Below are 21,825 nucleotides of genomic sequence, written 5' to 3'. Positions count from 1 at the left end.
AGTGCAGTGACCTTTATACTCCTATAGGAAGGCGGAGCCAACCGGAGTGTACCACAGAACAATACCAACAGGTGGAACACCCCAACCCTAACCCCAACAGTAACAAGAGTAACATATGTACAAGTACCCATAGTGATAACCATCTATGGTTTAGTACCCATAGTGGTAACCATCTATGGTTCACCACATTCACCCCTCCTTTAAAAACAAAGGCCGGTGGGGCAAAAAAACAGTACAAACTGTCCATATATTCACAAGTTCAGTCATATCGGAGGGCCGCACCGTCTCTGCGACCTCCTCAACACTGGCGGTAGCGCCGGTTCTGGTGACCATGATGACCCTCTCTCCAAGGTGGTGTCCAGTGACTCCTCCAGTTCCTCACGGATGGGTGGACCTCGAGGTGACGACAATCTCCTGGACTCAGGCAAGCCTCGAGGTGGCGACAATCTCCTGGACTCAGGCAAGCTGTACACGGGAGTAAGAGGATTAAGTGGTGGTCCCGATACTGCCCGCGCCGTGTCAGGAGGGGAGATAAAGGGCAAGGGGTCCCTAACCAGGGGTACGGGAGCGACAGGGGTTTCCAGGTCCCCTGCAGGCGCCAGATCTCGAATAGAGACCGTGTCCTCTCGCCCGTCAGGATATGCTACATAGGCATATTGAGGGTTGGCGTGGAGGAGATGGACCTGTTCAACCAAAGGGTCGGACTTGCGGGTCCTTACATGTCACCGCAGGAGGACAGGTCCTGAGTACGTCAACCAAGACGGCAGTGAGGTCCCAGAGGAAGACTTCCTAGGGAAGGTAAACATCTGCTCATGTGGGGTAGCGTTGGTTGCCGTACACAGGAGGGACCGGATTGAATGGAGTGCATCAGAAAGTACCTCTTGCCAACGGGAGACTGGAAGACCCCTAGACCTCAACACCAGTAAGACAGCCTTCCAGACTGTAGCGTTTTCTCTTTCGACCTGCCCGTTACCCCTGGGGTTGTAACTCGTAGTCCTACTTGAGGCAATTCCTTTAGAGAGCAGGTATTGCCTCAAGTCATCACTCGTAAACGACGAACCCCTATCACTGTGGATATAACTGGGGTAGCCGAACAGGGTAAAAAGACTCCGCAAGGCTTTAATGACCGTGGCAGCGGACATGTCTGAACAGGGAATGGCAAAAGGGAATCGGGAGTACTCGTCAACCACGTTGAGGAAGTACACATTCCGATCTGTCGAAGGAAGGGGGCCCTTGAAATCAACACTCAGTCGTTCAAAAGGGCGAGTGGCTTTAATGAGGTGTGCCCTGTCAGGTCGGTAGAAGTGCGGCTTGCACTCTGCACATACCTGGCAGCTTCGAGTTATCGACCTGACATCCTCTACGGAGTAGGGCAGATTCCGGGCCTTTACAAAATGGAAGAGCCGAGTGATCCCGGGATGGCAGAGATCATTGTGGAGGGCCTGTAGCCGGTCCTCCTGCACACTGGCACATGTTCCACGCGACAGGGCATCTGAGGGCTCATTGAGCTTCCCCGGACGGTACATGATATCATAGTTGTAGGTGGAGAGTTCGATTCTCCACCTCAAGATTTTATCATTTTTGATCTTACCCCTTAACGTGTTGTTGAACATGAATGCCACGGACCGCTGGTCCGTGAGCAGGGTAAATCGTTTTCCAGCCAAGTAATGGCGCCAATGCCGGACGGCCTCCACAATGGCCTGAGCCTCTTTTTCCACAGAGGAGTGCCGAATTTCCGGGCCTTGGAGGGTGCGAGAGAAAAAGGCGATGGGCCTGCCCGCCTGGTTAAGTGTGGCAGCCAGGGCGAAATCAGATGCATCACTCTCCACCTGGAAGGGGATGGACTCATCGACAGCGTGCATCGTGGCTTTCGCGATGTCAGCTTTTATCCCTTCAAAGGCTAAGCGAGCCTCTGCTGCCAGGGGAAAAGAGGTAGATTTTATGAGCGGACGGGCTTTGTCCGCATAATTGGGAACCCACTGTGCGTAATACGAAAAGAAGCCTAAGCATCTTCTCAGTGCTTTGACGCTAGTGGGTAGGGGAAGTTCAAGGAGGGGACGCATACGGTCTGGATCAGGGCCGAGGACCCCGTTTTCCACCACATATCCGAGAATTGCTAGGCGGCGCTTGCTGAATACACACTTCTCCCTGTTATAGGTCAGATTCAGGCGAGACGCAGTACGTAAAAACTTTAGGAGGTTGGCATCGTGGTCCTGCTGGTCATGGCCGCAGATAGTGACGTTGTCCAGGTACGGGAAGGTAGCCCGTAGCCCGTTTTGGTCCACCATTCGGTCCATTGCACGCTGGAAGACCGAGACCCCATTAGTGACGCCAAAAGGGACCCTTAAGAAGTGGTAGAGACGACCATCCGCCTCAAAAACCATGTATTTTCGGTCCTCTGGGCGAATGGGGAGCTAGTGGTAAGCTGACTTCAAGTCGATGGTGGAGAACACCCGGTACTGCGCAATCTGATTGACCATACAGATATGCGCGGGAGAGGGTACGCGTCCAGCTGCGTGTACCTATTAATGGTCTGACTATAGTCTATGACCATCCGGGGCTTGTCTCCAGTCTTAACCACCACGACTTGTGCTCTCCATGGGCTCGTGCTAGGTTGAATGATCCCTTCCCTGAGGAGCCGCTGAACCTCAGATCGAATAAAGATCCGATCCTCAGCGCTGTAACGCCTGCTCTTAGTTGCGATGGGCTTGCAGCCTGGCACGAGATTTTCAAATAAAGATGGCGGGGTGATTCTGAGTGTCGAGAGACTGCACGTGGAGCGCGCTGGGCAATTTGGAGGCTGCTGTTCTCCCACTGAAAGTGGAGGGAGTGGCCCATCGTACTGCAGGGTCACACTCGTCAGGTGGACCATAAAGTCTAGTCCCAGGAGTACCGGAGCGCAAAGGTGCGGTAACACGAGGAGCCTGAAGTTCTCATAAACTGTGCCCTGCACCGTTAGATTTACCACGCAGCTCCCAAGAACGGTAACAGATCGGGACCTCGACGCCATAGAAATTGTCTGCCTGACAGTCTGTACTCGGAGACCGCACCGTTTCACAGTGTCTGGATGAATGAAACTCTCCGTGCTCCCGCTGTCAAACAGACAATGTATCAGGCGTCCGTTTACCTCTATGTCCATCATGGACTTGTCGAGTCTGTGAGGCTTGGCCTGGTCCAGGATGATTGACGCCACCGTTGAATCTTGAGTGCAACTGCAGGCAGCTGAGATGGTCGATGATGAGGACCCCTGCTGGTCGTCTGCGGTCGGTGTCGACCAAAATGGCTGCACCCATGGATCGCACGTGGTCGATGGCGTTGAAAGTGGCAGCACTCGCAGGTCGCACGTGTCTTGCGTCGCCGTCCTCAGGAATGGCGGCGCTCGTGAATCGCACGTGGTTGAAGACATTGACGAAGCTGAAGACGAGGAGACGGATCCTGGAGAGTCACACGCAGCACTGCTTGGCTTCGAAGGTGGTTTCGCTCGGCACACTTTAGCATAGTGCCCTTTCTTCCCACGCGCGGAGCAAAACACCGTTCTGGCCGGACATGGCTGACGAGGGTGCTTCACCAATCCACAGAAACAGCACCGTGGGCCTCCTGGAGCTGCCGCCGCCGTCAGGTCCGAGGTTGAAAGCACGATTGCGCAGTTCCTAGGAGCCGCTGGGTAGAGTTGAGTCGGTGGCTGTACTTGCCACGATGTTCCCACGTGGTCGGTGGGGTAAGTTTCAAGACTTCTGGAGGCCGTTTCCATCGCATCAGCCAATTCCACCGTCTTAGCTAGGTCCAAGTTACCTTGCTCTAGCAGCCGCAGGCGAATATAGGATGAGCCGATTCCCGCCACGAACGCATCTCGGATCAGATCGTTAGTGTATTGAATAGCCGACACTGGCTTACAATTGCAGGCTCTGGCTCGCTGCTGAAGCTCGCGCAGGTACTGTCCCGTCGTTTCGCCGGGCTGCCGCCGTCGAGTGGCTAGTAGGTGCCGAGCATGAATCTCGTTTGGCGGTTTATGGTACAGCTTCTTAAGTAGTTCGATGGCCTCTTTGTAGTCTTGTGAATCGCGGATTGTTGCGTACACAGTGTCGCTTACCCTTGCGTGGAGGACCCGCAATCTATCGGCGTCGCTTTGGACTGCTGTTGAGGCGTCGATCTAATCCTGGAAACACTTCAACCAATGGTCGAAAGTGTTCGATGCTCCAGTGGCACGCGGATCTAAGGTAAGCCGATCGGGTTTTAACATTTGCTCCATGGTTTTTTTTTCAAACAAAATTGTTGCTAATAAAATTGATGCGCGATTAATTCACTCGGGAGGCTGGATCGTACCCGGGAAATAAAGGCTTTTATTAGCAACAAGAATGGAGCATACTGCTTAACAATACAATCCCAGACTAAAGAGTCACTTGGAAGTGCAGTGACCTTTATACTCCTATAGGAAGGCGGAGCCAACCGGAGTGTACCACAGAACAATACCAACAGGTGGAACACCCCAACCCTAACCCCAACAGTAACAAGAGTAGCACATGTACAAGTACCCATAGTGGTAACCATCTATGGTTCACCACAGTTGCCAAGTGTCAGAGCATCGAGAGAGGCCTTTCGCCCAGCCCGCCTCCACGCCAAGCATCCCCAGCACTTTGTCTGGGGACTGTGGGTACGACTGCCAGAGTGACCCCCATCCCCACCGCCGGAATGAAGAGAGGGAATCAGGGGCACTATTCCAGGAGTCGGATTCGCGCAGCCGAGAATTCTCCTGACTCTGGGCATCCGATGCGAGAGTGAAGTTTCAGGACTAGCAGTCTAACCATTGTAAACACAGAGGCCATTATCTCCAAGTGCGATTCCTTCCAGGGAAACAACCTGGGCATCCCTTTAATCTTTAAGAGGCATGTAACCCAGGCCTGTTTGCAACAGAACTGGTCACATGAGCACCTTTATTGTTATCCCAAATTAAAGACACAAGTCTGCAAAATTGATGTGCCCCCCTGTCAGTGTGGGCGTGCATGTAAAATAAAGCGTGTGGCTATTCCACCACATGCCACCCACCCCTGAGCTCAGCCTCAAAATACCAGGTGGGGAGGTGGGCCTGTGCCAAGTTCGGCAGCTCATCCGCCATGTTTAAATAGATATTCACGAGTCCAATAGGCTTGTTTCCAAGCCAATTGACCCGGATAATATGCTGCCCATGCCATAAAGCATCTGGCGTGGGCAGTCAAGCAGGAGTGGCAGCCTGATTTAAATTCTTCAAAGGAGAGGAAAGAAGTTGAGGGGGAGGGGGGGAGCGGGGGGGGGGGCGGGGATTGCTACCTTCGGGGGCTGCCCTTTGCTGATTGGTGTGGGGGAGGTGGGCTAGACCCTGAGGGTAAACTCCCCCCTTTCTTCCTACCTATCCACAACCTCAAACCCATCCCACCACCTGCTTACCTGACCTGCCCAATCCATCCCTGCCCAAGGCCATGGATTTACCTGGCTCCAATTCATAGGTCTTCTTCCCCGTTGACTTTTCTTCCAGAGGGAGTACGGCACTAGCCGTAATAATCTGCCCACAGTCCCATCTCATGGGAAGGCAATAGCCCAGTGGTATTATCGCTAGACTATTAATCCAGAAACTCAGCTAATGTTCTGGGGGCCCGGGTTCGAATCCCGCCACGGCAGATGGTGGAATTTGAATTCAATAAAAAAAACCTGGAATTAAGAATCTACTGACGACCATTGTTGATTGTCGGAAAAACCCATCTGGTTCGCTCATGTCCCTTTAGGGAAGGAAATCTGCCATCCTTACCCGGTCTGGCTTACATGTGTCTCCAGAGCCACAGCAATGTGGTTGACTCTCAACTGCCCTCGGGCAACTATGGATGGGCAATAAATGCTGGCCAGCCAGCGACGCCCATGTCCCATGAATGAATAAAAAATAACTTCATAAATGTGACACCGATTTCAATTAAATTTGCAAGAAACTGCAAGGGCTTGGGTCCATGCTTGCTTGAAGCAGCGATTGCCACTGGCATAGATTCTCAAACAGTTAAGATCAGGGTCTTATAAAACACTCCGGTTTGTGTGGGTTTTCAACATCATTTTTCAGAGAATAATGAGACTTGGAAACATAGAACTCCATTAAGCCGAAAGCTTCAATTAATGTCACGGCATTAGAGAGATCAAAGCAATTTTCTGGCTTGTCAGTTTTTTTTCCAGCACTGTAATAAGCCGTGAAGACTAATTATACCGTCAACGTTCTCACCTTTCAGAAACACTTCAATTAATGTGTGGGGAGCATGTCTTTCTTATTCAGAAATTTGTTTGTGCAGGGAAGATGTAAAAGAAAGCAAATGCTACTCTCACCCCCGGGTGAAAATATTGCCCTTTCTGTGCCCATGCCAACTGTGGGTGGAGGGGGCGTTTGGTGCAAAGAGAGAACAACAAGAACCTGTGCATCTTTGAGTGATTGCCTTAACAATGGAAGCGGGAATGGCAGAGCCCTACTGTGACAGCGCAGGATATAACTTTAAACTTTGACTACACTTTATGTACAGTGCAGTCCTTCTGTGTATTGTTTTTTTTCAGCTTCTGTGTGACATTATCTAGAAAGAGCTGGGAGAACGTTTGTAAGTTTCAGAGTGGGGCGGCGGGGGGTGGAGGGGGTGTGGGGGGAGGGGGGGAGGAGGTGGGGAGTGGTACTCAGTCTCCTGTTACGCAGGGGAAGGAGCCACACTGCTTTTAGGGAAGCTGGATTGGTGGCATTAAACTGAGAGAACTCGTTTTGTGAGTCCGTCTCAGAGAATTCCGGGTCCGTGTGGCGCTGACAGTATTATAAAGCTGGGTTAAAAGTTTAAAAGTTTATTTTATTGTCACAAGTAGGCTTCCATGAGCACTGCAATGAAGTTACTGTAAAAATCCCCGAGTCGCCACACTCCTGCGCCTGTTCGGGTACACTGAGGGAGAATTTAGCACTGTCAATGCGCCCGAACCAGCACGTCTTCGGACTGTAGGAGGAAACTGGAGCACCCGGAGGGAACCCATGCAGACACGGGGAGAACATGCAAACTCCACACAGACAGTGACCCAAGCCGAGAATTGAACTTGGGATCCTGACACTTTGAGGCAACAGTGCCACCTAATGTGCCACCATGTCGCCCCAAGTTAGTCAGGCTGATTTGTGAGAAATCTGTTTTAGTGAGTTCTGCAGTATTAGAAAGCTGGTTTACTGAGTCTCACAGTGTGAAAAAGATGGTTTAGTGAGTCTGACAGTGTTAGAAAGCTGGTTTAGTGAGTCTCACAGTGTGAAAAAGATGGTTTAGTGAGTCTCACAGTGTGAAAAAGATGGTTTAGTGAGTCTGACAGTGTGAGAAAGCTGGTTTAGTGAGTCTCACAGTGTGAAAAAGATGGTTTAGTGAGTCTCACAGTGTGAAAAAGATGGTTTAGTGAGTCTCACAGTGTGAAAAAGATGGTTTAGTGAGTCTCACAGTGTGAGAAAGCTGGTTTAGTGAGTCTCACAGTGTGAAAAAGATGGTTTAGTGAGTCTCACAGTGTGAAAAAGATGGTTTAGTGAGTCTCACAGTGTGAAAAAGATGGTTTAGTGAGTCTGACAGTGTGAGAAAGCTGGTTTAGTGAGTCTCACAGTGTGAAAAAGCTGGTTTAGTGAGTCTCACAGTGTGAAAAAGCTGGGTTAGTGAGTCCCACAGTGTGAAAAAGCTGGGTTAGTGAGTCTGACAGTGTTAGAAAGCTGGTTTAGTGAGTCCCACAGTGTGAAAAAGCTGGGTTAGTGAGTCTGACAGTGTTAGAAAGCTGGTTTAGTGAGTCCCACAGTGTGAAAAAGCTGGTTTAGTGAGTCTGACAGTGTGAGAAAATGGGTTTAGTGAGTCCCGCAGTGTGACAAAGCTGGTTTGGTGAGTCCCGCAGTGTAAGAAAGCTGATTTAGTGAGTCCCGCAGTGTGAGAAAGCTGGTTTAGTGAGTCTCACAGTGCGGGAAAGCTGGTTGAGTGAGTCTCGCAGTGTTAGAAAGCTGGTTTACTGAGTCTCACTGTTAGAAAGCTGGTTTACTGAGTCTCACAGTGTGAGAAAGCTGGTTTAGTGAATTTCACAGTGTGAGGAAGCTGGTTTAGTGAGTCAGATGGTGTGAGAAAACTAGATCACTGAGACATGTGCTGAATTTATGAACCCCAAACCTTGTTACCTCCGCATGTACCAATCATCCTCCCAAACCTTGCACAGCATCTTTTCCATGATATTGACTGCTGAATGGAGCATCAGCAATGAGCCTGATCGAGTACTGATGCCTGGTCCAAAGACATGAGAGGAAGGTAATCTGTCTCCAGTTTTCCTTCCACATGGTGAGAATGAAAGTTTCCTCCTTCGATTTTACAATGGGAGACGTTGGATGATATGAGGCAGCGGGAACTGCGGATGGTTTCGCCTTTCTTACCCGGGGGCACTGGAACTGTGGCTCTCCAGTGAAAGCAACCAGCTCAGCAAAGACTAGGGATTGAACCCGAGCTGTCCTGGTGTAGATTATCTGCGAACATTGGAGTGAGGCAACATAACTGGTTGTTCTTTCATAGAAGAAAAGGAATGCCCTGTCCCCTGTCTCAGAAATATCTCACCAAAATTGCCTTTATTCCTTAGCAAGATACAAAAAGCAGCAAATGAGATTGGGAGCGATGGAAATAAAGAATTGCTTGCATTTACATAGTGCCTTTCACATTATCAGGATTTCCAAAAGTACTTTGAAACTAATGAGTTACTCTTGACCTGTGGTCACCGTTCTTTGTTGGTTGTCATATATTTATTTTTCTAAATTCATCCCATAATTGTTCTCGATCATCATTCGACTTTTAATTCCAGATGTTTTATCAATTTCAAATTTCACCATTTGCATTGGTGGGATTCGAACCCAGATCCCCAGAGCACTACCCAGAGTCTCTGAATTACTATTCCAATGACAATATTATTACTCCATTCACTGTTCTATTGTAGGAAACACAGTAGCCAAAAACAATCAGCTCCTACAAAAATCAATGAGATAATGACAGATATTTTGTTTCAGTGATGTTGATTAAGGGATAAATATTGGCCAGAGAAGAACTCTGCTACTGCTCTTTTGAAATGGTGCCATGGGATCGTTTACATCCACCTGAAAAGGCAGATGAAATGTCAGGTTAACATCTCATCCAAAGACAACATTTCTGCCAGCGCAGCACTGGAGAGTCAGCCTCAGGTTTGTGCTCTCATCTCAGAAGAGTGAAACCAAAACCTTCTGGCTCAGGTGAGAATGTTACCCATTGAATCACAGCTAATACAAGTGACCAGTTAATCTTGAATCATAGAATCCCTGCAGTGCAGAAGGAGGCCATTCGGCCCATCGAGGTTGCACCAACTCTCTGACAGAGTACCTTATCCAGGCCCTCTTCCCCACCCTCTCCACATAAACCCATACATTTACCATGGCTAATCAATCTAACCTGCACATCTTTGGACACTAAGGGGAAAATTAGCATGGTCAATCCACCTAACCTGCACATCTTTGGATTGTGGGAGGAAACCGGAGCACCCAGAGGAAATCCATGCAGACATGGGAAGAATGTGCAGAGACAGTCACCCAAGGCTGGAATTGAACCCGGATCCCTAGCGCTGTGAGGCAGCAGTGCTAACCACTGTGCCACCAAGGAAAGTCCCTGACTGTTCAAATATTGACACATTATTGTTAAAAAAAATCCACACACACCACCAAGCGGACCCTCAAGTTGAATATCTCACACAAAGGCCAGCACTAATGACAATACAGCATCCTTAACATTACTAAAGGAGTAGTGCCACCTTCAGCTATGCGTCCTGATGTGGGGCTTGAACCCATGCCCTCAGACTGAGAGGCAAGGAGGAACTGATTAAACAACGTTCATTGTACTTCAAATTTCTTAGAATTAATGTCCTTTATATGCCAGGCTCTTGGCAACCATGGAACTACGGCAGAATTATTTTGAACTACTATCATAATCACTACCTTATTATTTGGGGACTGCATTCCTATCCACAGCACTTAAATTTTATGATACTGAGTAAATATTTTGATCTGAATTTCGGCAGGTTCTATTTAACTTCTTTGTCTTCATTATTGGCAAACTCTGGGTTGTTAGAGAAATATTTTGTTTGGCTCCACTACTCACATTTAGCAAACTTGGACTATGTCTTTCTGAGTGTGTTCCTCAGAAGGTGTTTGTCTGTATAACGGTCTCCTTACTTGAGAAAGGATATACTGGCACTGGAGGGGGTGCAGAGGAGATTTACTGGATCGATTCCGGAGTTGAGAGGGTTGGCTTATGAGGAGAGACTGAGTAGACTGGGGCTATACTCACTGGAATTCAGAAGAATGAGGGGAGATCTTATAGAAACACATAAGATTATGAAGGGAATAGATAAGATAGAAGCAGGGAGGTTGTTTCCACTGGCAGGTTAAACTAGAACTAGGGGGCATGGCCTCAAAATAAGGGGGAGCAGATTTAGGACTGAGTTGAAGAGGAACTTCTTCACACAAAGGGTTGTGAATCTTTGGAATTCCCTGTCCAGTGAAGCAGTTGAGGCTACCTCACTGAATGTTTTTAAGGCAAGGATAGATACATTTTTGAACAGTAAAGGAATTAAGGATTATGGTGAGCAGGTGGGTAAGTGGAGCTGAGTCCACGAGAAGATCAGCCATGATCTTATTGAATGGCGGAGCAGGCTCGAGGGGCCAGATGGCCTACTCCTGCTCCTAGTTCCTACGTTCTTATGTACCATGAATGAACTAGCATTTGTACCCAAAATTCACCAATCAGAAAATGAACCCCCTAAGTATTTCTAGCAGCATTTTCATCAAGTTCACCCAAGGTTTTGCGCTCCTCACCTAGGCAAAACAGTGAGAATCCACATTGCCAACTGTTCCAGAGGAATTCACATGAATTTCAAAAAGAGTAAGTATGTGTTTCAAAGAAGTGAAAGGAGTGGGGCGGCACGGTGGCACAGTGGTTAGCATTGCTGCCTCACACGCCAGGGACCCAGGTTCGATTCCCGGCGTGGGTCACTGTCTGTGCAGAGTTTGCACGTTCTCCCCGTGTCTGCGTGGGTTTCCTCCGGGTGCTCCGGTTTCCTCCCACAATCTGAAAGACGTGCTGGTTAGGGTGCATTGACCCGAACAGGCGCCGGACTGTGGCGACTAGGGGATTTTCACAGTAACTTCACTGCAATGTTAATGTAAGCCTTACTTGTGACTAATAAATAAACTTTACTTTGAATGTGACTTGGATGAGAGGACTGAAGGTACGGTTGCTAAATTTGCTGATAACACAAAGATAGTGGCACGGTGGTTAGCACTGCTGCCTCACGGCGCCAGGGACCTGGGTTCAATTCCGGCCTCGGGTCACTGTCTGTGTAGAGTTGCATGTTCTCCCTGTGTCTGCGTGGGTTTCCTCCTGTTGCTCCTGTTTCCTCCCACAGTTCCAAAGACAGGCTGATTAGGTGCATTGGCCGTGCTAAATTCTCCCTCAGTGTAACTGAACAGGCGCCGGAGTGTGGCGACTAGGGGAATTTCACTATAACTTAATTGCAGTGTTAATGTAAGCCTACTGTGACTAATAAATAAACTTTAATTGAAGATAGGTCAGAAAGTGAATTGTGAAGAAGACATAAGGAGGCTACAAAAGGACATAGATAGGTTAAGTAAGTGGGCAAAAATCTGGCAAATGAAATATAATGTGGGCAAATGTGAAATTGTCCATTTTGGAAAGAAGAATAAAAAAAGAAGCTTATTATCTAAATGGTGAGAGATTGAAGAGCCCTGAGGTGCAGAGGGATTTGGGTGTCCCAGTGCAAGAATCACAAAAGGCTAGTGTACAGGTTCACTAAGTAATTAGGAAAGCTAATAGAATGTTATCATTCACTGTGAAGAGAATTAATTAGAACATAGGGAGGTTATGCTTCCGTTGTACAGGGCATTGGTGAGACTACATTTGATGTATTTGTACAATATTGATCTCCTTATTTCAGGAAAGATATAAATGCATTAGAAGAAATTCAGGCTAATTCCAGGAATGGTTGGATTGTCTTATGAGGGAAGGTTGGAGAGGTTAGGTTTGTATCCACTAGACTTTAGAAGAGTAAGAGACGAGTTGACCGAAATCTTTAAGATCCTGAGGGGTATTGACAGGGTGGATGTGGAGACGATGTCTCCTCTCCCATGATTAGGAAAATTTGGCATGTCAGCTGTGACTCTCATCAACTTTTACAGATGCACCATAGAAAGCATTATTTCTGGTTGTATCACAGCTTGGTATGGCTCCTGCTCTGCCCAAGACCGCAAGGAACTACAAAAGGTCGTGAATGTAGCTCAATCCATCACACAAACCAGCCTCCCAGCCACTGACTCTGTCTATACTTCCCGCAGCCTCGGCAAAGCAGCCAGCATAATTAAGGACCCCACGCACCCCGGACATTCTCTCTTCCACCTTCTTCCATCGGGAAAAAGATGAAAAAGTCTGAGGTCACGTACCAACCGACTCAAGAACAGCTTCTTCCCTGCTGCCGTCAGACTTTTGAATGGACTTACTTCGCATTAAGTTGATCTTTCTCTACACCCTAGCTATGACTGTAATACTACATTCTGCACTCGCTCCTTTCCTTCTCTATGAACAGTATGCTTTGTCTGTATAGTGCACAAGAAACAATACTTTTCACTGTGTACTAATACATGTGACAATAATACATCAAATCAAATCTTGTGGGAGAATCTAGAACTCGGGGGGTCACTGTTTAGAAATATGAGTTCGCCCATTTATGACAGAGGTGAGGAGAAATTCTTTCTTTCAGAGGGTCGGTGAGTGTCTGGAATCCTCTTCCTCAAAAGCCAGTGGAAGCAGAATCTTTGATTTTTTTTAAGGCAGAGTTGGATAGATTCTTGACAAGCAAGGGGGGGGAGCGGGGAGTGAAAGGTTATTGGGGTCAGCAGGAATATGGAGTTGAGGTTACAATCAAATCAGCCATAATCTTATCGAGTGGGGTTGCAGGATGGAGCAAATTGGCGAGCAAATTCAGGTGCAAATTATGCAGTAAATGGCAGAACCCTTCAGAGTATTGACATCCAGAGGGATCTGGGCTTACAGTTTCGCAGATCTCTGAAAATGGCAACACAGATGGAGAGGGTGCTTTTTTTTACTTGTGAAACATGGGCGTCGCTGGCTGGCCAGCATTTATTGTCCACCCCTGGTTGCCCTTGAGAAGCTGCCTTCTTGAATTGCTGCATACAGCATGCTTGCCTTCATCGGTCAGGGCATTGAGTTCTAAAGTTGGCAAGTTTATGTTACAAAACTTTAGTTAGGCCACATTTGGAATAGTTCCGGTCGCCACACTACCAGACGTGGATGCTTTGGAGAAGGTGCAAAGAAGGTTTACCAGGATGTTGCCTGGTCTGGAGGATTTTCGGTATGAAGAGAGGTTCGATAAACTCGGATTATTTTCACTGGAAAGACGGAGGCTGAGGGAAACCTGATAGAGGTCTACAAAATGATGAGAGGCATAGATAGAGTGGATAGTCAAAGGCTTTTCCCAGGGTGGAAAGGTCAACTACAAGATGGGCACAGGGTCAAGGTGAAAGTTAAAGTTTATTTATTAGTCACAAGTAAGGCTTACATTAATACTGTAATGAAGTTACTGCGAAATTTCCCTAGTTGTCAAAATCTAGCGCCTGTTCGGGTCAATGCACCTAACCAGCACGTGTTTCAGAATGTGGGAGGAAACGGGAGCACCCAGAGGAATCCCACACAGACATGGGAAGAACGTGCAAACTCCACACAGACAGTGACTCAAGCTGGGAATTGAACCCGGGTCCCTAGCACTGTGAAGCAGCAGTGCTAACCACTGTGTCACTGTGCCACCCCAGAGGGGGAGAGGGGGAAAGTTTAGGGGAGATGTGCGGGGGAAGTTTTTCATACAGAGGGTGGTGGGTGCCTGGAACGCGCTGCCAGTGGAGGTGGTGGAAGCAGGCACATTATCAACATTCAAGGCGTATCTTGATAGATACATGAACGGGAGGCGAACAGAGAGATAGAAACCGTGTATGGGCAATAAGTAGTGGGTCGAAATAGGGATAGGAATCGGCGCAGGCTTGGTTTGCCCACGGGCCTGTTCCTGTACTGCATCATTCTTCTTTGTTCTTTATTCTTTATTCTAATTTAAAACTAGTTAACTGCCTGTTCTCTTGACGAGGACATGAAAGGCATAGATAGGGTGAACGGTGGGAAGCTTTTCCCCAGGTCGGTGGTGACGTTCACGAGGGGTCATAGGTTCAAGGTGAAGGGGGGGAGGTTTAACACAGATATCAGAAGGACATATTTTACACAGAGGGTGGTGGGGGCCTGGAATGCGCTGCCAGGCAAGGTGGTGGAGGCGGACACACTGGGAACGTTTAAGACTTATCTAGATAGCCACATGAACGGAGTGGGAATGGAGGGATACAAAAGAATGGTCTAGTTTGGACCAGGGAGCGGCGCGGGCTTGGAGGGCCGAAGAGCCTGTTCCTGTGCTGTATTGTTCTTTGTTCTTTGTTCTTTGAGGAGCTGAAGTAAAGAAAGAGGAAGGAAAAGAAGACAACTATGGATGATTCTGCCCTCTGGCGCCTCGTCTGGATCTTGGTCAGGCTTCTTGGAGGAAGAACCCACTCAAGAAGAAGGCAGAGGTTTGGCCCGATAGGTGTCTTCAGGTTTATGAAAGGGTTTGGTAGGGGCCATAAATATAAGATAATCACTAATGAATTTGATAGAGAATTCAGGAGAAATTTCTTTACCTAGAGAGTGGCAAGCAGATGGAAGTTGTTACCTCAGGGAGTAGTTGAGTAGTAGGATAGATACATTTAAGGGGAAGTTAGATGAGCACATGCTGGGCAAAGTTACAGGAGGATGTGTCAATGGGGTTAGAAGAAGAGGGGTGGGTGAAGGTTCATGTGAGCACAAACACAGGCATAGCTGGGTCAAAGGGCCTGTTTTTTAAAAAAAAAATTTATTCCATCCTTTAAGTTACAAAGTCAATGCTCGGAGTGGGCTGGGCAAACCTGAATCCATTCCTTGTTTGCCCCAAAATGGGTGGTTTGGTGGCACAGTGGTTAGCACTACTGCCTCACAGTGCCAGGGACCCAGGTACAATTCTGCCCTCAGGTGACTGTGCAGAGTTTGCACGTTCCCCCTGTGTGGGTTTCCACCGGGTGCTCCGGTTTCCTCCCACACTCCAAAGATGTGCAGGTTAGGCCATGCTAAATTAGTGCCTGTGGGAGTAGGAGGGTAAATATGTGGGGTTACGGGGATAGGGCCTGGGTGGGATTGTGGTCGGTGCAGACTCGATGGACCAAATGGTCTCCTTCTGCACTGTAGGGATTCTATGAAAAAACAAATTCAAATTCCAACTGAATCCAATTTAAGGTCCCCATAAAAGTGACAAACAAGATCCAAGCTGACAAGATAAGGCATTGCACCCCACCTTGGGCTTGATCCTGATACTTGTTCTGAGCCAAAAGGCCGAGAGACAGTCCGTGTTATACATTCCAGTGTAATTCTCTGTTACACAGCCTCCCGACAGCGATCAGTCAATTAAAAAGTTGAAGTGATCGAGCAAAAATCAATCAGGTTGTCAAAGACCTGCCTTATCTTTGATCCTTTACATGTAAACTGAGACTTTCTTCCTCCTCTTACTAATTATCTTGAAAAGATTTGTGTGTGTGTATGTGTGCGGTGAGTGGGAGTGTGTCTGTGTGTGTGCAGTGAGTGGGAGTGTGAGAGTGTGTGGGAGTGGGAGTGAGTGTGTGTGAGCGGTGAGTGGGAATGAATGTGTGTGTGTGCGGAGAGTGGGAGTGTGTTTGTATGTGTGTGAGTGGGAGTGGAAGTGGGAGTGTGTGTGTGGTGAGTGGGAATGAATGTGTGTGTGTACGCAATGAATGGGAGTGTGTGTGTATGTGTGTGTGAGTGGGAGTGGAAGTGGGAATGTGTGTGCAGTGAGTGGGAATGAATGTGTGTGTGTGTGCGCAATGAGTGGGAGTGTGTGTGGGAGTGAGTGTGTGTGTGTGTGGTGAGTGGGAATGAATGTGTGTGTGTGTGCGGTAAGTGGGAGTGTGTGGGAATGTGTGTGTGTGGGAGTGAGTGGGAGTGTGTGTGTATGGGAGTGGGAGTGTGTGTGGGAGAGAGAGAGATTGCAGGAGTTAGTGTTTAAATGGGCAAATGTTTACACATTTCAGTGGACAAGTGTTTTGAAAGTGAATGTTTGAAAATGCAGGGCACAGCTGTAATTAATTGTTCCAGTAATTTCCACAATACTGTTTGTGTGTTAGACTGCTTTATACTTGATTGAATTCCAGGGTGTTGATGTGACACACAACTGCTTGGAAGATTATCGCATGCAGCTTGATCATTAATTATCTTGTTTCATTAGCTCCCCGCCTGTGACACACGATGAACTAACTGAACCCAAAGAAGTAAAATCAAAACTGCCAAATTCGATCCTTAAATCGCCAGGGACGGATTTGATACAGATTTGGTAAGTCCATATTGCAGCAATTGGGAAACCGCAACACTTTAGATGGAATTGGTGCCACTGACGTAGCCAGATACAGCTTTGGACCATCATATTACTGTGGATAAGATAGGATTGCATGAATGGGGTGATTATATGCTGTTACTAAGAGGTTCCTTTCCACAGCTTACTTTTTTTATTTAGAGGTTTATCTAATAATTGTGCATGTTTTTCAAAGAAGAATGTACATTGTATATGGCAGGGTGCAGTAGCATAGTGGAATGTTACTGGACTCGCAATCCAGCTGCCCGGACTCAAAATCTAGGGGTAAGAGTTCGAATCCCAGCATGGTACCTGGGAAATTACAACTCAGTTAAATAAATCTGGAATTTTAAAAAGCTAGTGTCAGTAATTATGATGATGAGACTACTGGATTGTTGTAAAAAGCCATCTAGTTCATTGATGTCCTTTATGGAAGAAAATCGACCGTCCTTACTTAGTCTGGGCCACAGCAATGTGGCTGAATCTTAACTGCCCTCTGAAATGGCCTAGCAAGCCACTCGGTTGTATTCAAGGGGGTAACTCAGCACCACCTTCTCAAGGGAAATCAGGGATGGGCTTAAAAGGAAATTACTGCGATTGCTGGAATCTGAAACCAAAAGAGAAAATGCTGGAAGATCTCAGCAGGTCTGGCAGCATCTGTAAGGAGAAGGGCTGACGTTTTGAGTCCAGATGACCCTTTGTCAAAGCTCTGACAGCTGTCCTAGTCGCACCCTGTCGCAACTTTGTCAAAGGGTCATCTGGACTCGAAACGTCAGCTCTTTTCTCTCCCTACAGATGCTGCCAGACCTGCTGAGATTTTCCAGCATTTTCTCTTTTGGTTAGGGGTGGGCTTGTCAGTAGTGCCCACATCCCATGAAGAAATAAAATAAACCAAAGTGTTCTGCCTGCTGTTACTTCACTCTACTCTAGGCTCAATGGAACGTATTCCTTAGGGACTTAAGTATCAACAGTTACAAAAGCCCATGCTTTACAATTTACAGGTTACTCGAGTACCAGCTCCTCTTCCTTTGGGATGCGCGACAGTCCCATCTGCAAGCTGCTACTACGGTGAGTTTACAACAAAAGGATTATGTTACCTTAGCACTCAGTAGGATTCAGAAGACGCACCAAGAAAAAGAATATTCCAGTACCAAGAAAGTTGAAACATATTAGGGGTGACTTCTTAGAATTCAGATTAAGGCACTTGAGTAGGCAGATTGCAAATTTCTCATTTAATAACCACTTTGAGTTTTGTTGAACAGACTTTGGTGCCCTACTGTATCCATGGTAACTAGGGATCATAAATAGAAGATAGTCATAGATAAATTCAACGCAAAATTCAAGAGAAACTTCTTTCACCAAATAATGTGGAATTTGTCATCACCAGGAGTTAAGGAAAATAGCATCAAGGCAATTAAGAGGAAATTATGTAAACATATGAGGGAGAAAGGTGTTGACAGGCTGGGAGGAGATTCTTTTGAGATGTAAACATTACTGTGATGGTAGGAATATACACTGCAAGAGCTTACACAGTCGAGGGTGACCCTCATCACAACACAGCTCCAACAACACTAAAGAAGCTTGACACCATCCAGGACAAAGCAGCCCAATTGATTGCTAAGCCTTCCACAAACATGTACTCCCTCCACCACTGATGTGCGATAGCAGCAGTGTGTACCGTCTACAAGATGCACTGCAGCAACTCACCAAGGCTGTTGAGGCAACACCTTCCAAACCCACAACCGCCACTACTGGGAAAGACAAGGGCAGCAAATACCTGGTAATACCACCACCTCCAAGTACTTCATAGTCCTGACTTGGAAAGATATTGCCATTCCTTCACCGTCGCTGGGTCAAAATCCTGGAACTTCCTCCCTGAAAGCACTGTGAGTGTACTTTTTAAGAAGGAAGCTCACCACCATCTTCTCAAGGGCAACTAGGGATGGGCAATAAATGCTGGTCCACTCAGTGATGCCCACATCCCATAAATGAATTTTAAAAATAAGCTTTTGCTTGCTATAGATTTTGTTTAATACCAAACCAAAGCAAACTCCGCTTTGTAAAATGTTTCAATAATTGGATAACTCATAGGCTTGAATGAGCTGAATGCACTCTTGCTATGCTTTATGGTTCGAAATTAAGTTGAGTGGAGGAGGGCAGGTAGTATATTCAAGAGGTGAGTTGCATGCTTCAGACCAGAACTGCCATGAATGTATTACAGAAAAGTGTTAGGCTCACAGAGTTGACTGGTGCTGGCAAGACTAGGCCACAGTAAGAAGTCTCACAACACCAGGTTAAAGTCCAACAGGTTTATTTGGTAGCAAATACCAAAGCTTTCGGAGCTTGCTGCTCCTTCGTCAGATGGAGTGGTCTCAGAGACCACTCCATCTGACGAAGGAGCAGCAAGCTCCGAAAGCTTTGGTATTTGCTACCAAATAAACCTGTTGGACTTTAACCTGGTGTTGTGAGACTTCTTACTGTGCTTACCCCAGTCCAACGCCGGCATCTCCACATCAAGACTAGGCCAGGCAGCAGATGAACTGTAACACAGTTGTATGGGCGAGATAGAGAGATATTACAGGTACAGCCTGATCTATGAATAAACAGTCAATATCTGCACTGCAATATTAGGGGCACTAGTTATCGCTTCTCGGCTTTTTGGCTAAGATCAAGCAGGAGATCAGGTGCAATGCCTGTTCTTGTTAGTTTGGATCTAGTATGTCTCTTTTGTGGAGACCATGAAATGGATTCAATCTGAATTTGAATTGGTTTTTGGAGCAAGCAAGGAGATGGTTTAAGGGCTTGCCCTGTCAACTCTCTGTATTTGCTTTGTAACTCTGAGAAAGGATTTAATTTTAATTTTAAAGGTTTTCCTATGGATATTTTACCAGGGTTCAGCATCTCTAACAACTCTTCCCCATAACCCAGAGTGTGCCACTATCTAGCTCATTTGTTGGTGAGCACAGGGTTCAAACAGAAACCTTTTGTTTCTGTGCTTTGGCATGCTGGTTATATCGGCTGCCTTCAGATGATTGTCTTCAACTCTGGAAGTGAGGAGAATAATGAGGCAGTGGCTGAGCTTATCAAAATCCAAACAGACTTGCTGATGAATAAATGGATAAGAAACAGAAACAGTGATATATTGCATATTTTCAGTAATTACAAGCTTAACTATCCTTCTTTGGAAGATAGAGAAACAACAGACATCTGCTGCACTAAAGTGCAATGAATATTGGACCAGACGCAAGGAGTCTGAATATTAATATTTACACGATAATTTATTACCAGTCATTAACATAGTCTCTCTCTCTCTCTCTCTAGCCTAAAACTCTCTGATGGTTTCAGATAAACTACTTAATTTGAAGAGGAGAGGTTGAGAAGTAATTTGATTAGGACAAAGGGAGTTTAAAAGTTTGTCTCCTAAACTCCAAATAAACTGCCAATCAAACAGATATTCAAATGAAATCCAGAAAGTGTTTGTGTTTGATTTGAATCACTTAGTCTTTCCCTTGACTTTCTTGGTCCCGTTGGAAGAGGTTTTGTGTATAAAACCCAATTGTTTCAATTTTCTGTAGCGAACAAGATATCCAACACCATGGAAGCAGGCTTTCAACCATGCTTTGTTTTGCCACATGGACCGCAGCGGCTCAAGAAGGCAGCTCACTGCCACGTTCTCAAGGACAATTAGAGATGAGTAATAAATGCTGGCCTAGGCAACCACGCTCATGACTATTTATTCATTAAAAAACCCTCTAATCTCTGAGTCAGGAGGTTGTAGGTTTGAGTCCCACTCCAGAGATTTGAGCACATTATCTAGGCTGACATTTCAGTACAGTACTGTGGAAAGTGTTGTCTTTTGTAAAACTGAGGTCCTTTCGGATGGGCAGGAAAGAACACCTGCCCCTATTTGAATAAGAACAGGAGAGTTCCCTCCAATATCCTGGTTCATCTCAACCAACATCATTAAAACAGATTATCTGATCATTTGTTTTATAGCTCTTTCTGGGAGTTTGATGTGGACAAATTATCTACTCAGTTACCCTACATTACGACAATGAGGACACTTTAAAAAGTGCTTCGCTGTCTTTGCGATGTACTGAAATGGTGAAAAGTACATAAATGGTTTAATATAAATGCATGCCAATACATAGACGCACTCAAATACAATATGCAAGCTACGCTTACTAAAGCCCACTCCATACTCAGATCAGCAAATGTCCCTAAGGTATCTTCCATATTGGAGAATATTAGCATAAAGTTACTGGACTAGTAATCCAGAGGCTCCAACTATTGCACTGGACATATGAGTTCAGATCCCACCAAGGCGGGGAAATTTAAATTCAATTAATAAATCTGTAACATAAAGATAGTCTCATTAATAATAATGATAATGATCACGGAGCCACTGGATTATTGTAAAAACCATTTAATTCACCAGTGCAGCCATTTAATTCACCAATTTGCCATAACACCATAAAATACAGAATTAGGCCATTCAGCCATTGAGTCTGCTTTGCCATTCAATCATGACTGATATATTTCTCAACTCCATTCCCCCACCTTTTCCCCGTAACCTTTGATCTCCTTACCATTCAAGAACCTATCTCTGTCTTAAATGCACTCAATGACCTGGACTCCACAGCCTTCTGTGACAATAAATTCCATAAATTCACCCCCCCCCATCTGATTGAAGAAACTCCTCCTCATCTCGGTTCTAAAGGGCCATCCCTTTATTCTGAGATCCTCGGATCCTAGTCTCGCCTACTGATGGAAACATCTTCCCCGCGTCCACGCTATCCAGGCCTTTTAGTATTCTGTAAGTTCCATCCTTCTTTACCTGGTCTGGCCTACATGTTACTCCAGACCCACAGAAAACATGGTTGACTCTTAACCGTCCTCTGAAATGTTCTAGCAAGCCACTCAGTTGTATCAAACCACACAGGAAATCAACACGGAGGGCGTACGTACACCACATGGATTGCTGTAGTTCAAGAAGACAGCTCACCACCACTTTCTCAGGGGCAATTAGAGATGGGCAATAAATGTCTGCAATACTCAAAAAATGACTTTTTTTAAAAAGATACCCTGTCCCACGGTTGACACTCTCTGAGTGCCTCCATTTTCCCGATGGGAGATTAAGATGGACAGAGATCGTGAATGAAAAACATAACATAGCTATGAGAAGATGAAACTGGCTAGTTTTATCTTTTAACCTCGCTCCCTTGTGTACAAATCTCTGGTCGAGCAGGGGGGATATTTCCAGGTTAGCTA

The 21,825-nt window shown here is 46.5% G+C and overlaps 1 protein-coding gene and 1 pseudogene across 12 annotated transcripts in view; both read left to right on the top strand.

The window, feature by feature from the left end:
• Window positions 1–21,825, top strand: part of LOC144509057 (synaptotagmin-1-like) — a 179,536-nt gene that overhangs the window by 32,778 nt on the left and 124,933 nt on the right. For 3 of the 12 annotated variants that reach the window (XM_078237356.1, XM_078237358.1, XM_078237361.1), the window contains exons 3-4: window positions 16,432–16,536; window positions 17,556–17,622. The exons of 4 other annotated variants lie outside the window; for them this stretch is intronic. The gene's annotated coding sequence lies outside the window, so the exon portion shown is untranslated. Of the gene's footprint in view, window positions 1–14,570; window positions 14,693–16,431; window positions 16,537–17,555; window positions 17,623–21,825 lie in introns of all 12 variants that reach the window. 5 more of the 12 variants (XM_078237359.1, XM_078237366.1, XM_078237357.1 and 2 more) reach the window with 3 other exon arrangements.
• LOC144509602 (U2 spliceosomal RNA) lies at window positions 19,197–19,412 on the top strand (annotated as a pseudogene).

The sequence above is a fragment of the Mustelus asterias genome, chromosome 21, assembly GCF_964213995.1.
Source record: "Mustelus asterias chromosome 21, sMusAst1.hap1.1, whole genome shotgun sequence".
In the NCBI taxonomy this organism is placed as follows: domain Eukaryota; kingdom Metazoa; phylum Chordata; class Chondrichthyes; order Carcharhiniformes; family Triakidae; genus Mustelus; species Mustelus asterias.
The sequence above is the reverse complement of the archived record's forward strand: the minus strand, read 5'-3'. Positions and strand labels throughout refer to the sequence as shown.